Source organism: Falco rusticolus, chromosome Z (assembly GCF_015220075.1).
Source record: "Falco rusticolus isolate bFalRus1 chromosome Z, bFalRus1.pri, whole genome shotgun sequence".
Classification (NCBI taxonomy): Eukaryota; Metazoa; Chordata; class Aves; order Falconiformes; family Falconidae; genus Falco; species Falco rusticolus.
The window spans coordinates 14,598,522-14,612,733 of record NC_051210.1 but is presented as its reverse complement, the minus strand read 5'-3'; positions in this window follow the sequence as shown (position 1 = coordinate 14,612,733).

Here is a 14,212-nt window from a genome sequence, read left to right as displayed (position 1 = left end):
CAGTGTCACTTTAGCATGCCATGCCTGTACTCAGCAGTGCAATTGCCATCCAATAACCTGCCCACACAAATGAGCACATCAGAAGGGGATCTCATACCCATGATTGCATAAGAACTACACGCAGGTTTTGAGTGTCCACCTGCGAGAGGCACTGAGGTCTCAAGAGCTGTCAGTGCAAGCCACAAGTTCATCCTTTGCAGTACTGAAGTGATACTCATGTGTTTCAGCCCAAATTCCCATGCTCTGAGCCCTCTCCTGGAAAAAGGAGGAAGAAAAGAGCTCACATTTGCAACAGGGAGGAGGGCAGTTCCCACCATTTTGTTGAAAAACCTTTTGAAGCATCAGACTTTGACCAGCTCTTTGGCCAGAAACTTTTTCAATTAACACAAGATATTAAAGGTAAGTCCTCACATCCTAACAGACGGTGGTTTAGTAAATAGAGATTTACTGATATTACCCATGGAAGCTTGATATGACAGTGCTGTAAATCTGGGTTCAGCCTTCAAAACAATCACAATAAAAACATAATGGTATGAATAATGTTAGGTCAGATACTAAAATCTTATGAGGAAAAAGAGGCGTTTTCCATGAAATAGCAGGTCTGATCACTGGTGTGCACAGGAGGTGAGGGATATCCTTTCAGCAAACCCTTTCTGTCCATAGTCTTGAGCTGAAGTATCTGCTTCTTCTATCATGGGATGTAAGGCATAAAGTCACAAAAGAAAGTGTGAATGTAACATCTAATGTCACTGCTTGGTTAGAAAACTGAATGGGTTGATACAGTGCTTCTTTATATCCCAGATAGATTAAATATAGAGAAGAATAATAACCTATGAGAATTCCTGTATTTTTTACATCAGCTACATTCCAAAAATTGTTGAGATGAGCTCAGGCATTTGTACACAGGAAGACAACTAACTAGATTTTATTGTGATGGGACTGAACTGGTTATCCTTCCAGTATTCACTAATGAGTGTTACTTTACTAATGGCAGCCATTTGACAGTTTGTGTTCTGTCTGTTTTGAATGAGGCTGAAAATGTGGGTTTGTGTGATTACTATGTTATTCTTGTACTCATTCAATTATGGTATATAACTGCTTATAAGCAAATATTTATGATAACTTTAGGAAAGGAGGAAAAAAGCAAGTAATTTTTATTTTTACTTAGCCAGCAAAGACAGAATTGTGGAAACACTGAGCAACTTTTGCTGTTTCATATCATCTACTGCGCTGTGGTATTGATTTTCTTTAGATTTATAACTCAATTCTGTGCATCTATAGTTAGACGCAGTAAGACAATATATAGTCATTGCTCCTTCCCTTTAAAAAAAAAAAAAAAAAACAAAAAAAAAAGAACCCTAAACATTTTTTAATCCTCTGAATTTTGCACAACACTTCATCTTTTTCTTTCCCAAAGCAGTGTAATCAGAGAGTGTCTGTCTTGAGCATCCACCAGGGGTTTATTTCCAGCTCTTCTTATTCCTATACCAGCTGCTTGAGTACACTCAATGGATGTAGCAGAGGATGGTAGCAGAGAAGTGGTCACTGCTGTATTTTTTTTCCTCCTCTGCTTTCATTTAAGAAGCTAGTGAAATTGCCAAGCCACATCATTGCAATGTTTTTGGTACAGCTGGATGCAGAATCACAAAATCAAATGGAAAAGCATAGAAACCTTTAAAAGAAAATAGCATGTGGAAGAAAGGGAAATGGTTTTGTATTTCTGTCATATACAGAAATAAGGGTTATTGCATTACAGAGCATTTTCTGGGCTGTTAATGGTGTAAAAGATGTTGAACTAAAATATGGTGGCCAAAAAAAACATATGGGTATACTGCAGGAATCTGCACAGCCCAGTTGTTCCTTTTTGAGAATCATTCTTCATTTTTAAACATGAAAGATGGATGTGGCTGAGGTACAACTGTGAGAAACACTGAGTATAATATCTTGAATGATCTTGCTGTGTGAAACCCAGAAAACCATTAAGAATTAATGGATCTGGACTTTTTTGAGGATGCTGAGTTTGGGCACAGTGAAAATATTCTGAGGCTTATGGTTTCTCCTTACCTAGTACATGTTAACAGTCAGAGGTCATGAATGCTGTTATGGTATATGCAAAAAAATATTGGCACAGATAAACATTTCACGGTAGATCTGTATCAGTGAAAACTGTAGTATTTACAGGGTTTATTGTCTTTCTTTGTTAGTCATCCCACTTACCAGCTCCTGAGCCATGAATTGCACATCTGGCAATTTCATACCATATGGAAAGCTTACTAGTGGTAATTCCAGTGAGATTTATGGCAATGTGCAGCAAAGTTTCTCTACACTACTGATCAATGAAATTCAGTCTGAGCAGTCTCCATCTAAGTGTGTGTGTTTCAAGGATCAAACCTGAGTACCTTTCGCAACATCATGGAGATTAGTTTTGATCAGCTAAGAAGAAGCTCACAAAGTTCCTAAAGCTACCCAAAGACACTTTTAGATATCTAAATCTATTTTTGCTATCTAGGCCTCCCAGTTGAAACAGACAGTTGCTTGCTACATATGTTGTCCTGGCCTGTAGCTAATATCCCAGTGTCCTGTTTTAATCATTTCTCAAAACAAACCAAAGTAAATAAAATTCCAGTGGAAAAAAAACCTATTTTTAATCCCCATACTAGATTTACTAAGCTCAGTTTTAGTGCCCTTGAGTGAAGAAGCCAGTAGGTTTGGGGGTTTGGATTTTAGCAAAGCTTTTGACACTGTATCTCACAGTATCCTTCTGGGCAAGATGTCCAGCACACAGCTAGATCACTTCATTCAGTGAACAATTGGCTGACAAGCTGGGCTTAAAGTATTACAGTAAATGGGGCTACATCAGGCTGGTGGCCAGTCACCAGTGGGTTTGCCCAGGTCTCAGTTTTAGGGCCAGTGCTCTTCAATGTTTTATAAATGATCTGGATACAGGAATCAAATGTGCATTAAGAAAGTTTGCTGATGATACTAAATTAGGAGGATCTGTGGACTCCCTCGAGGGCAGAGAGGCCTTACAGAGATGTGTGGATAGATAAGAGAGCTGGGCGATCACCAATCACATAAAATTTAATGAGAGCAAGTGCCAGATTCTGCATGTGGGATCAGGTGATCCTGGTTATATATACAAATTGCAGGACCAAGAGGATGGACAACAGCCCTGCAGAAAAATATCTGGATGTTTGGGTTGATGACAAGTTGAATATGAGTCATCAGTGTGCCCTGGTGGCCAAAAGGACCTGTGTCCTGGGGTGCATCACACACAGCACAGCTTGCTGGTCAAGGGACACGATTGTCCCACTCTACACTGCACTGGTGCAGCCCCACCTTAAGCCCTGTGGGCTGTTCTGGGCACCTCAGTATAAGAAGGACATCAGACTGTTAGAGCATGTCAAGAGAAGGGTGACCAAGATGGTGAAAGTCCTTGAGGGCAAGAAATAGGAGTGTCTGAGGTCACTTGGTCTGTTGAGCGTGGGGAAGAGAAGGCTGAGGGGTGACCTCACTGCAGCCTACAGCTTCCTCAAAGGGGGCAGTGGAGGGGGACGTGCTGATCTGCTCCCTCTGGGGACCAGCAACAGAACAAGAGGAAAGGGAATGAAGCTGATTCAGGGAAAGTTCAGTTTGTTCATTAGGAAAAGGTTCTTCACTGAAAGAGTGGTCAGTTCCTGGAACAGGATTCCCAGCCAAGTGGTCACAGCACTAGGTCTGTCAGGGTTCAAGGAGCATCTGGATGATACTGTTAGTCATACAGTTTAGTTTTAGGTAGTCCTGTGATGAGCAGGGAGTTGGGGTCAATGAGCCTTATAGGTCCCTTTCAAATTGAGATGTTCTATCATTCTATGACTGAAAGCATGATGATAGTAATTAGTCTTAGGTGCGGAACTGCCTAAAATAAAAATTTCAGTTGTCAAATAACTGATATCCTTATACATGCACATACAAATAAACACTATTCTTATGATCATTCTTGAATTCTAGATAATTCTAACAATGTTCATTGTTGGGAGGAGTAATAAATCTTTAGACTGCAGTGAACTTTCCAGACCAAATTAATTATAACTTACTGTCAAGGACTTTGGAGAAAGTCATGTCACATATTTCAACACAGGGAAATTGCCAGTATCATTTGCTTTGTGAATATCTTTTCATCTCCAGATTCAGAGGGCATAATCTTTCCCTTAGGATACAAGCAAAATGAATACCTCTTTTCCACAGTCATTACAGAGATTTTGCATTTATGGTAGTGTCTGCTCAGAAATGACACAGATGTGCAAGGTATCTTCCACTGGAGGAGAAGAAGGAAGATCTCCTGTGCACAGCTCCTATGATATACTTTCTGTTCATGCATCCCCCTTGTTTGCATTCCCCTCCCTGCTCCCATGTCTAGTAATACTGAAAATAGATGATGCTTTTGAAAGTGAACAAATTACCTTCCTTCAGTTCTTCACCTTTCTTCAATTTTTGCAGCTACTGTTTGGCCTAAGTGACATTTCAGAGCCAGAAGCTAACTGAAGGAGTGAAATATTACATACAGCCTTCATCAAGTGGTGTACCATTGCTTGATGAGACTTCATTTCACATAACACATACAGTAGCTTTTGAATAAGTAAGTCTCAGTTGGTAGCATGGGTGCCTTCAGTCTTAAGATCACAAATGATATATGGTCTCATCTGGGTTTCTTGCAATTGTCTTTGATATTAATGAGCTTTTAATTAGGAATAAAACTGAGACATCATTATGAATAGATATATCCATGCAGACTCAAGAATTCATTTTTTATTTTATTTTTTTAATTAGGCCATCTGAAAGTGCTCTGGAAACAGAAAGATATTTTAGCATTAATTTTACTTAGGACAGGGACAAGTGTGTTATTCTCAGAGAGTATTACTACAGATGGTATAAACAGTGCCCTCCTTTAAAGACTTCTAAGCATATGTGCATTTTTATGCATGTTAGTATACGTGAACATAGACCTGGTTGAAAATTATCTGTTGAAGCTGTTTCTTGATAGAATACTATGTTTTTAATGAAACAAAACTGTTATAGAAAACGTTTTAAGGGGAAAAAAATAATCTATTGGAAAACAGGTTTTCAACAAAGGTTAAAATTCTTCTGATTTTTTTAGAGTTGTACTGTACAGCTATAGAGTGGGACAGAAACTATACTGTAAGATAAATCTCCATCTTTGAGCTGAAGTCTGTAGATCTAAACCGCAAAGAAAACTACTGCAAATGTGGTATGAGTGTAGTTTAGGTTTACTGCTTGACTTGTAGAAGGAATAGCAGTGCTATGAAAAACTGCTGTCAGTCTCCCAGGAGACAGGAAGTTAGTAGATGATCTCATACCAGGTGAAAAAGAAACTGGACAATGCAGGAGTTACCGTGCTTGTAGCTTTGCACCAGCTCCTTACTGTCAGGACCCAAGAGCCTCCTGCCAGGCACCAGTCTCGGGAAATCACATGTAGATCAGGAACAACTGCAGGACAGAGCACCACCCACTGTGACTGTGATATGTCAATTTCTCTAGGAAGCAGCAGGAGTACATAGACATAGACTGTCTTCCCATGGAAAAGAAAGAGAGAAAAAAAAAAATTGTTTCTGGCCTATCTTTAAAACTATACAAAATTACCCTTGTAACTAGCGCTCACATGCTAGGGCAGATGAGTAAACCCAATATGGAAAGCTGTGCTTTTTAATCCCTTTTTTTTGTGATTAACCAGGATGATAAGTGTGCTGGGGATATTGTGAAAGTATTAGTTTTCTTTTGCTAGTAATTAAAGAAAATATTTACCAAATATATTTACTAATTCAAGCAGAAGAGGCCTTACCTTGTATGAAAAATGCCTTCACCAGGTCTGACAATAACTGAATGAAGTGCAGATTTTCAGGAAATCTGTCAATGTAAAAAAAAAAAAAAATTATAAGTACCAAGTCACAAAAGTAGTGAGGTGAGAGTCTTCATTGCCAGGGTTTGGAAAGCTCTTGGAAAGTTGCTGGTGATACCCTAGTGAATGTGGGTACAGATACAGAGTTCAAGCCAATGGGTGACAGTAAATGCTCAGAAGAATTGGTTTGAAGTGTTACAAAACTAGTTTGGCTGTGAAGCATACAAGAATTAGCATCTCTCTGACTGCTTCACTTGGGGGTACCTACAGCATTGCTCTGGCACCAGGAGATTTGCAACAGGCCAGGCTCAAATGAAGCACTTGATTATGACTCTGACCCAGCTGAAAAAATCTGACTACAAAATTTCACCTATTTTGTGTCTTCCATATTATGTCTCTTTCTCTTCCTCTTTTTCTCGATGTGGTGGCTTAGTTCAGCTCATGCTGACACCACTAGATACCTGAAGTAACATTCATTAATGTCGTGATTTATCCCCAGCATGTAACTAAGTACCACAAAGCCATTTGCTCACTCCCCCCTCACCCAGAGGGATGGGAAGAAGAACTGGAAAGGAATGTAAAACTTGAGGGTTGAGATAAGAACAGTTTAATAATTGAGATAAAATAAAACCAAAATAATAACATTTATAATGAAAAGGAGGGAGAAGGGGAGAGAGATTCAATCCAAAGGGAAACAACAAAAGAAAACCAGTGATGCACAGCTGCTCACCACCTGCTGACCGATGCTCAGCTAGGACCCCAGCCAACCGCCACCAGTTTATATACCAAGCATGACCATGGAATACCTCTTTGGCTAGTTCTGGTCAGCTGGCCTGGCTGTGTCCCCTCCCAGTTCCTGTGCCCTCCCAGCCCTCCCACTGGCTAGACCTGAGAAACAGAAACCAGAAAGTTACCGACTCAGCACAAACACTACCCAGCTACAAACATCAATGCATTATCAACACTGTTCCCACACCAAAACATATCACTGTACTAGCTACCAAGAAGAAAATTAACTCTATCCCAGTCGAAAGCAGGACAACAGTGTATGGATATGACTAAGGCAGAGATTAACTGTTGTGTCTTGTTCACCTGTTAACATGTCAGGTCTTATTTCTGATTGTCCTACCTTGACCCTTCTGCAGGCTGATTTTGAATTTAGATGTATTTCAAGAATGTCTTTAGCAAACAGGAAATCCCCAAGGCAGTTCACTGTTTTTTCTCTCAAGCGTATATATTATGATCAACTCTATTTTAATTCAAAGTGCAGTAGCTTTGTACAGCTGTCCCCAGGGTATCTTCCTCATCTGAGCCATTAAGTGGCTACAGTTGGATCTATCACAAAGTTTCTTCCTGCATAACTTATTAGTGTAAACCAATGAGATGAAATATATCCCTTCTTTCCTTTGTGCCACACCCAAGCACTAGCTGCGATTTTCTGCTAGGACAGCCATTCTAAATTCAACAGTATTGTATCAACAAAGGGCCCTCTGACAAGGACAAAGACATTTATTTATTATTTTGTGCTTATTTTTAATGCACTGAATGTAACCCTCTAGCTCCTGTACTATCTCTCCAGACTCTGACTACTCCTGCAGTCTACAAAGTGCAGCACCAGATAGCTCAGCAGCTTGCTTCCATACCATGCTCTGAAGGCCTTGCATAGGATGGTATGAAGACAGTCCCTGGAAAATATGCTCCTTGTTTGTATCATACAAGTAGAACAGCTACAAACATGTTTATTGAGGTGGAAAGAATCCACACCATTGGTGGGTTTCATTTTTTCCTTGTATTAGCCAGATAAGTTCTACAAAGTTTTTGTGTATATTACAGCTTTCCTAAGTGCATCTTGTCTCACCACCACCACACATGTACCCGCATACTTTTGAGATTCTTGTCTTAGGACAAAAGAAACTATACTGGTTTCAGTTTCTTCAGATTTCCCATTTAATTCAATTTCTAGCTATTTTCAAATAGTGCGAGCTATAAACCTTAAACTGTATCTACCTCCAACCAAGATTGATTAAAGTTACCATTGTAAAATAGATGTGGTTTTTCAGATGTACTTAGCTAAAAAAGGTTTCTTTAAAATACAGGGTCTGAAGTATTCACAGCCTTTTGTCTAAACAGGCTTTAAGTTGTGTTATGAAGTAACAACGACAGTTGTAGTACTAATTGATTGATCTCTTAGCTTTCCTGGGTGCATTCTGCGTGTACATGCTTTAGCCTCTACACACCATGATTTGTCATCAGGTCCTGTGCTGCTGCTGTAAAAAAAATCACCTTAGGGACCTAAGTCACTAGACTGAAATTATTTGAAACCCTCCTTCCTGTCCGCAGTCACAGGATTGACATTAACATTAAAAATTAACTCTACTAGACCCATACCCTGTGGAGTACCATGCAGTTTTGGTCTTCCTTTTGTCCTGTTCAGTATTTACATAGAGCTGCTAGGGAAAAAAAATCTCACCTTTCTTTGTTTTACAGATGGCACATTATTCTGTCTGTCTTTCCTCACAGCCAATAAGATCACCGTCACATGGCTTTCCTATTGTGATTGTGGATAAGATAACAAAGATCTTTTGGTGTTAACAAAAATGAAATTATGCTAATAGGTAGAAGCTTGTAAAATATATTGCTAAAGTTACCACTGAGTGTGTCTGTTTACAAAAGGTGGAAGTCAATACATTACCAGAACAGTTCATTTTGTCTGCAGCCATAGAGATCTCTGGACATTAACCTGTAGGTATTTAAAGGAAGCAAATACCCATTTACAACTGGTTATATCAAGAATATTTCTTATTATGTCCTAGATCTCAAGTAGATTGCTTGTGGCTTCCTAAATGGATTATTGACGTGGGATTCAATTATGCTTGAATGTACTAGCTCTTGAAAGTCTGCTTCTGGCCCAGACTTATAGCAGCTTCCTGGGTTTTTTCAGTAGCTTTCTATCACGAAGATCTTCTCTCATTGAAGCAGAGGAGCAGGTGGATGTTAGAATTAAAACCAGAAATAATTCCATCCCTGTTTTTCAACATAGGAGATCCTGTCCTGACAACAGGGATGTCACCTTTGATGCCATATCTAGACAGTTTGAGAAGAAAGACTATTTCTTTCAAGAAAGATAATCTTCTAATGTAGAACTGTTGTTGACAAAAAGCTTCCCTTCCTTCTCTTTAATCAGTGCAGTTAGCCTTCTTACTGATTAATTTTGAGTCAATTTATACAGCCTGCATTAATTAGTGCGGATATGAAAATCAAGCATAGTATTTAATGCTTTCACATCCTCTTGTACAGTGCCCTGTTTAGCATCCTTAGGCAGCAGAGCTTTCTAACATTCACTTGCCTAGATACTCTGTGAAACACAAGGTCTTCTTTGGAATAATGAATCCTAACTTGCAAGAGATTTTTGCTCTTATGACTGCTGCGTTCCCCAAGAGCAGTAACTGTAGCTCTTTCCTTGTTGTCATATGGTTTTCCCTTCTGTACTATAATAACTTTGTCTTTCTTCCCAGTCATTCTCAGTATCTGGAACATTAAAATCTCGCAAGAATCAGTGAAACAAAGCTTGATGGTTTTCATGTTTAGTTTCAGTTAGGGTTAGATAAACCTAGTATAAATGTGGACTCTTTTAATATATGGCACATCATTTTTGAAGTCATATATCACTTGGAGAACTTCCATGCAAAGATATTTAACACCAGGTCTAGGTATGAAGTTTAGCTACAATGGTTACATGCTTTTCCAATACTAAGCAGCCACAACAAAACGTAGTTCAAATTACCAAGAAGCAGCACTGTTATCAGAGACATGAATCTGTATCTTTCTCCATTATTGAGTTATGACATTTAGGTGCATCAACATATCTATTATTATACTATAATTATAATTGTGGTATTCTTGACTTTGCCATTGAATATTTACCTCATAGCAACATCACTTTTCACCAGTAAAACATGGATAGTATTTAGTAGAGATAAGTGAACAACCTGACAGAAGTAATTCTGAACTTCACCTTTCAAAATTTTTTTCTGCACTTGGAAGGAATAAATGGTAGAAAAGATGTACTGTTCACAGGAGTTCATGAATTTACTCAACTAAGAATTCTTTGTCAAAAACTCTTTCTGTGCAAATATTTGCAGTTTCTATGAGGTAGTTAATTGTGTGGATATGATAGTAGTGTTACCTTCCTTGAAAGTTTGACTTATATCATTAACCTATGCAAAAAAAACCCTGAATTTTACATTTCCTCCAAGCCTTTTTTACAACCCTTCACATATTTTTTCATATAAGCTTTTTGTAATTTTGCTAAACCTCTTCCCCTTCAACTTACCAAAAATGTCCGTAGGAACATCATTTTGTCTATAATTCTCGTAAATATCTCTACTTTCTTTTCCTATTATTTATGCATAAAATGTGTCCTGTGAGATAGTCCTTGAGGTTTATTATCTTTTCTTTCAAATTTCTTCCTGAGATTCACTTTGTAACAACTGCAAGAAATTGGTAAATCAATCTTAAAAACATCAGGTTAGAAACAGAAGGTGTACTGGTAGCATCATTTCTTTACTTAATTTTGGATTATCTGGTTTTCTAAGCCTTGCACAGGCAATTGGTATAATCATATTAACTTATCTTTGTGTTTGTCTTACCTTCTGTTTAGCGCACTTGCTTCTTTCACTTTGATTCAAACAATAATCTAAGAGTTTGGGGTAAAAACTACACCCATCTGTCTAGTTTTATAACAACTGGTACAAAGATTTTAACCAGTCTTACAGTAATACTAGTGGATAAGCCATTCAAAATGTTCTTCTGGTTATTATTTTTGCTTTTTTCCATTTCTGTGTCATGTCTGTTATAATGGGATACCAGTATGGATCTCACTCTTAGAAGTATAAGGGTACAGTTGGAGACAAGTATTGTTTTTTTAGAAAACAAATGCAGCTTGATTGTAGCTTCTTAGTTGGTTTTAGACCATGAAGCCTTTTCTGATGACTTAGTAGTAGAGAACAATTCCAGGACTGCAGAATAACTGAATTTAAATTTTGTTTCTGATTCAATGGATTGACATACTGGTGTTGTTGCTGCTGCTTCTGTTGTTACTCAAGGCTTCTTCCAATCTATTAATTATTGGAATACGGAAAGATAGCTACTTAATGTTTTGCAGTTTATTTAAATGCTGAAATGTAAAAGAGATCAATGAAGGGAGGGAGAATCAAATGTCTGCATAAGCAAAAAAGGCTTGATTAAAAAGCCAGGGGAGTTAGTACACCATAGTTCATTTGAATTGCTTCTGAGATGCTCTGATTTAAAGAAAAAGCTTCCTTTGTAGAGTGTGTAGGCAGGTTTGATTTGGCCTGTGGTAGAGCTTGGGATCCATACACTGCACTTAGATAACATGCTGGCACAAGACCTGGTGGGGCAAAGCCATTGCTACATATTGGCTTTTACATAGAAAGACCAGCTGGCAGGAACGTCAAGTTTGCATGGTCTAGTCAGAGAATGCCATGGCGAGGATTTCATTTATCTTCCTTGTGGCATTGCGACTCACTGTAAGAGCATTCCTAAATGTCTAATATTTTCATGGGGGTTTTTGACTGTCCCTAAAAACATTTCAATTTGTCATCTTCCCAGCCTGTTCACATTCATCCCCTGGGCAAAACTTCCAACTATTGCCACCTTGGTGCAGTACAGCAGCAGGGAACCTTCACGGCCCCTGCCTTTATCTGGTCTGGTCCAGCATCACGGGAGAGTGCAGGAAGGCCAGATCAGCTGGTCTTCCAAAATAATTGAAATAAGTAGTTGAGAGATAAGGTTGTGAGCAGAAACTTTGCCAAAGCACACTGAGCTGGGCAAAAGTTGGCACCACACAGATAAAATCTGCAGTAGTTTTAGCTGCTCATATTCAGTAATTGTCTACTAAGCACATGAGCAAAGATGTTTTGTTGCGAAGGTTTGAGTAAAGGTTTTGGCTTACTGCTTGCTGAAGTGTGACAGATGCTAACAGAAATGGCAAAGACAGGATCATTCATACTCCTCAGTATCTGTTCCCTGCTCCAAAATACAGGACTGCTGTCATTCATTCAGCAAGCAAGAGGAGAAAGAAACAATCTTACACAGGAAGAACAATTTACTTTTCCTGAGAACAGGCTCATACAAACCCTATTTTGATGCCTTATGCTTTGAATAATGTGAAGGACAGACAGTTTAAAACAACTTCTACTGGGTTTTCATACCAAGGTTTTGGTAGCAGGGGGGCTACAGGGGTGGCTTCTATGAGAAACTTCTAGAAGCTGTTCCCATGTCTGACTGAGCCAATGTCACCTGGCTCCATGATGGACCTGCCACTGGCCAAGACCGAGTCCATCAGTGACAGAGGTAGTGCCTCTGGCATAACATGTTTAAGAAAGGGGAAAACATTGCACAATAAATAGCAGCTGAAGACAGGAGTGCAACAATACATGAGAGCAGCAGCCCTGCAGACACCCAGGTCAGTGCAGAAGGAGGGGCAGAAAGTGCTCCAGTGCAGCAATTTCCCTGCAGCCCGTGGTGAAGACCATGATGGGATAGGTTGTGGCCCTCAGCCCATGGAGATCCACGGTGGAGCAGATATCCACCCGTAGCTGGTGGTGGACCCAGGGTACAGGGATGTCTGAAGTAGACTGTGACCCATGAGAAGCCTGATATGGAGCAGGCTCCTGGCATGACCTGTGGCCCCCTGGGGAGAGGAGCCCAGGCTGGAGCAGGTTTGCTGGCAGGGCTTGTGACCCCGCAGGGGACCCAGGCTGGAGCCAGCTGTGCCTGAAGGACTGCACCCCATGGGAGGGACCCATGCTGAAGCAGTTCATGAAGAACTGTAACCTTGGTGAAGGACTCATGCTGGAGAAATTTGTGGAGGTCTGTGTCCTGTGGGTGGGACCCCATGGTGAGCAGGGGCAGAGTGTGAGGAGCCTCCCCTGGTGAGGAAGGAACAGCAGAGGCAACATGTGATGGCCTGAACTCAGCCCCCATTCCCCATCCCCCAGCACCGCTTGTGGGGAGAAAATAGAAAAATTCTCCCTGGGCAGAAGGGAGGGGTGGGGGGAAGGTGTTTTATGATTTGGTTTTTATTTTCTCATTATCCTGCTCTGATTTGATTGGTAATAAATTTAAATAATTTTCCCCAAGTCGAGTCTGTTTTGCCTGTAAAAGTAATTGCCAAGTGATCTCCCTGCCCTTATACTGACCCATAAGCCTTCCATATTTTCTCTGCCCTGCCCAGCTGGGGAGGAGAGTGATAAAGCAGCTTTGGTGGGCACCTGGCATCCAGACAGGGTCAGCCGACCACACATGTTTAAAATAGGGACTTCACTGGGTTCTCAGGATTAGCTGGTAGCATTCTGGTGAATAATCAGTACAAGTAAGATACATGTCATGCAACAATTCATCCTAGAAAGTTTATCTCTGATGATCCACTGGTTTTTTTAATTGTCTGAAAGGCTGGGAGAAGGGGAGGGAAAGGCAAGATCAAAACTACTGAGCTGAAGCATCAAACATGCAGCTAATGACAGAAACAGATCTTGCAACGCTCACCTCTCCTCTCTAAAGCCTGGTCCCACACTGTTCCTAGAACATCAGATTGGACAAGGAAAGGAGCCAGGTGGAGTGCACTCTAGTTTTCAGCTATAAAGGCTTCAGAATTAGGCTAAGGGAGAGGGAGAAGTGATACAATGTATAGCACATTTGCATGGCTTGACACATTCCTATTTATGATATTCAGCATTGCACAGCATTCTGAGCAAGCATTGGGTTGCTTTCTGTTGATTTTCTATTATAGTTCTTTAGTTTAAAAGCTATGGGGTACTGGTAAAAACTCTTATAAAGCATTTATGGGCAATTCAAAGCTACAGAACTTTGTGCAAAATGATTTGCATTTCAAAGCAGTAGAGATGGCTGGTTTGGGTGAGATCACACAGAACTATTAGCTAATAAATTTAATGAGCTTTCTTAATTACATAGTTGAACTTTGACTGAGGTCCCATGTTGAAAAAGAGTATCAGCCAAAAGTAACTTGAATCTTAACTTTGAACTTAAGAAACAAAGCCAGAGAAAGAAAAAAAGGAGGTATTTAGTGAATTTTAATTAGGAATTCCTTACTATATTTCATTTTCCAGAGTGTATCAAAGTGCGATAAACAGCCCAGAAATTTTGGAAAAACAATTTTGCATGGTTTTATTCACATTCAAGCATATACAACCCACCAGTTCATAATTTGTAATTATTTTATTAAAATATTTGTGCTAACAAGCTATAATTTTACAGAAGTACCCCACAGTGCAA